The sequence below is a fragment of the Phaseolus vulgaris genome, chromosome 3 (assembly GCF_000499845.2).
Source record: "Phaseolus vulgaris cultivar G19833 chromosome 3, P. vulgaris v2.0, whole genome shotgun sequence".
Classification (NCBI taxonomy): Eukaryota; Viridiplantae; Streptophyta; class Magnoliopsida; order Fabales; family Fabaceae; genus Phaseolus; species Phaseolus vulgaris.
Window position 1 is genome coordinate 37,973,114 of NC_023757.2, and position 4,240 is coordinate 37,977,353.

The following is a 4,240-nucleotide window of genomic DNA, read 5'->3' on the forward strand; positions in this document are numbered from 1 at the left end:
TATCCTTCACCAAACTTCCTGTGTCGGGACCCTGCAACAAAATGGACGAGTCGAACGCAAGCATCGGCATATTCTGAATGTTGCTCGGTCATTACGGTTTCAAGGAAATATTCCCATTAAATTTTGGGGGGAATGCGTTTTGACTGCAGGCTACTTAATCAATCTCACACCATCCTTCATTCTAAAAGGAAAAACCCCTTATGAAGTGATCCATGGATGTGTACCCAGTTACACGCACTTACGAGTATTTGGTTCATTATGTTATGCTCATAATCAAAATAGACAGCGGGATAAATTTGATAGTCGTAGCCGAAAATGTGTGTTTGTCGGGTATCCATATGGCCAAAAAGGATGGAAATTATTTGATTTGGAAACAGAAACTTTCTTTGATCTCGTGATGTACATTTTTTCGAAAATAAATTTCCATATTTTGAAGCCAAAAAGATGGACACTGCACCACCATTGCAAAACCCAATTATTGCCAACTCTTTAGAAACTGGAACGGACCCACATTTTCTTCATGAAGTTGCCTCCTCACACCTAGATGGATGCATCGTCAACCAACCCATTGCATCTCCCATCCCAGCCAAGGAGAATGCTACCCTCACAGATGACTTCGACCACACTATCAACGACTCTGATCCGTGTATAGAAGCCTCGACGCTACCCGCGGATCCACCGCCACGTCCGACGGAGACGGCGCCATCGGTTTCTTCACCACCGCTGACGGTCGCGGTTCCCCTTGGGCGAGGGCATCGCGCGAAGCTGCCTTCCGTACGGTTACGCGATTTTGTCGCAGCCACCACGATACCGTCAAGCCCCTCTGTTCCGTCACTTCCTTCAACAGAATCCTCAGGTGTTTCGTATCCTATACATGATTTTGTGAATTGTGATTCCTTTTCTAAACATCATCAAAGTTTTCTTGCCTCTTTACACACCGAGCAGGAACCCCTGTTCTTTTCTCAAGCGGTCCGAGAACCCCGGTGGCGTGATGCTATGGCACAGGAGATTCATGCTCTCGAACTCAATGACACCTGGAAACTCACCGCTCTCCCTCTTGGAAAGAAGGCACTTGGGTGTAAATGGATCTACAAAATCAAATACAACTCGGATGGAACAATTGAAAGATTCAATGCTCGATTGGTAATTCTTGGCAATCATCAAGTGGAGGGTTTGGATTACAACGAGACGTTTTCTCCTGTCGTAAAGACGGTAACCATTCGCACAACTCTAGCAGTAGCAGCCGCAAAAGATTGGGAGCTTCATCAGATGGACGTTCACAATGCGTTTCTCCATGGTGATCTTGATTATGAGGTTTATATGAAACTCCCTCCTGGCTTCCAAGAATCTCAACCAGGGGCAGTGTGCAAGCTTCAAAAGTCTCTATATGGCCTCCGACAGGCCCCCAGGTGTTGGTTTGCTAAACTATCTTCTTCTCTCACTCGTTACGGCTTCCAACAATCCCCGAAGGATAATTCCCTGTTTACTCTCAATAATAATTACATACAATTGGTTGTGCTAGTCTACGTTGATGATCTTGTGATTGCAGGGAATAATGGTACTGCCATCCAATGTTTTAAAGGCTACTTAAATCAATGCTTTCATATGAAAGATTTAGGCCGCCTCAAGTACTTCCTGGGGGTTGAAGTTGCTCGCTCCCCCAACGGAATCTTCCTTTGTCAGAGGAAATATGCCTTAGATATCATTACTGAAGTCGGATTGTTGGGTGCGAAGCCCGCCACTACACCATGTGAAGAAAATCACAAATTGAGCTCCGCTACTGGTTCTTTTCTTTCTGACCCGGCTACTTATCGTAGACTTGTTGGGAGGTTAATTTATATGTGTTTCACTCGACCTGACCTTGCCTACAGTGTCCAAGCTTTATCTCAATTTATGCAAAATCCACGCTCCGAGCATTGGCAAGCTGCTCTTCGTGTTGTTCGATATTTAAAGGGGCATCCTGGACAAGGAATACTCCTACCTCGAGAGAACAACTTACAACTCTTTGGGTGGTGTGATTCTTATTGGGCAAGTTGTCCACTGACACGGAAATCTCTCACCGGATGGTTTATTCAACTCGGCACTTCCCCAATCTCTTGGAAAACCCAGAAACAACAAACGGTTTCTGCCTCCTCTGCTGAGGCTGAATATCGATCAATGGCTAAGACCACCCGAGAATTAAAGTGGATTAAAGACATTCTCGCTTCTCTACATGTTCCTCATCCTGACCCAATTCGTCTTTATTGTGATAGTCAAGCAGCACTTCACATTGCTAAAAACCCGGTCTTCCACGAACGCACCAAACACATTGAAGTTGACTGCCACCTTGTTCGAGATGAAATCATTCACAAGTGCCTTCTTCCATCCTATGTGCCCACACATACACAACTAGCTGACCTTTTCACCAAAGCTCTCGGTGCTAAAAAGTTTGGAGCCATCTTGGTCAAGTTGGGCATTAGACTTACATGCTCCAACTTGAGGGGATATTACCGGACAAAATCATTATTAGACTTAATTAGACTTAATTACAGGAATATAATCACTATTAATGAGTCTATAATTAGACTTAATTATAGGAATATAATCACTATTAATGGGTCTATAATTAGTCTTAATTACAGATGTTATGTTAGAAAAAGAATTTGTACGGTTCTGTACGGTTCTAATGCTATGGTTATATATATATATATATGTATCATTGCTATAGATGAAAGACAGATTGAATAAAACAGAAAATATTCTTTCAGAATACATATAAATCTATATTTTATTTAAATAAATATAAATATGCATAAAATAATAGTAAAAATGAAAAATAAGGATACACGCTTTCACTCATGTGTTCCCGTTAGTATTAATAATGGAAAAATGTTTCTTATTTTTTAACGAGTAGTCACTAATTTTCTTAAACTTTTTTATACTTTATATCATTATCTTTTTAGCCAAAATATTATAATAAATAAATTACACAATAAATGTAATAAAAAAGATTAAACTAAACTAAAAAAGAAAAAATAAATGAAGTGCAATATTGATGCTGCAATTTTGTTCAACAACACTTCTTCACAGTGTTGGTGTCTGTGTTGGAGTGGAAATGGTGAATTCTTTGAAGCAAAAATACTATTGCATTAAGGCATGTTGGAACCAGAAGAGGAAAACGTTTGCATTTCTTGCGAACTTTTAAATAATGGTGGATAGAACTCAACATCTATAATGGCATTATAGAGCTTGCTTGAGTGGTGGAAGATCTACACATCAACCACACCGGTGAATTAGAGTTGTAATATTTACTTGCAAAACGTATAGTTATTTTTAGTAATATTTCAAATTTACCAAGCAAATTTTGTAAAGAGACAAACTAATCCGGTCATCATGAAGTTCAGACATTTCTCTTTAAATGGTGTGTCTGTGTCAGACATATGTATTGGACATCGATACACTTGTAGGACATGTATCGATGAAGTGTCAAATTCAAAAATATTTGTTGGATTTCTGATAATTATAACATGAGTCTAATACAATTTTAAAAATGAGAAATACATTAATTTTTTAAAAACTCAAATTTATTATATAAATTTTTATTGTGATTATAAAAATAAGGAACAAATCATTTTGAATCAGTTATGAAAAAATATTTTTCTGGTAAACAAAAAAAATTAAAATATACTTAATGCACATAAATTATATAATATATATTCCCGTATACTACATTTTATTATATTTTAAAAATTATACGTATCTTTATATCCATGTCCGTGTTGCATCAATATCAACATGTGTGCTATATAGTAGTCGGTCACACTTTAACTAAAATGTTTACATCGTATGCTACCAAGTAAACATTCTTTTAACACGTTCCATTTATTTTTTCTTCAGATCATAAATAAAATGACATAAATATTTTTGTAAAAAGTTGTATCAATCTAAAAATTAAATAAGAGGTTTCGTGCAATTAAATTGTTTAGGTTGAAAAAAAGTTTAATTTTGAAAACTAAATTAATTGTATTAATTTAATTTGAACTTAAAGTAAAAAAAAAAATAGTCCGGTTAATATTATTAGTATGCCATTTAAAGCGATCAACGATTTTTAATATTATCATATTAATATTTTTTATATTCATTAATTTAGAAACAGTTTAATAGATGCAGACATGGTTTTTAAGATAATGATTAGCCTTTTTTTCTTAATTTACTATTTTTTAATACAAATACGATATATTATAATGAATTTGAGTTAAAT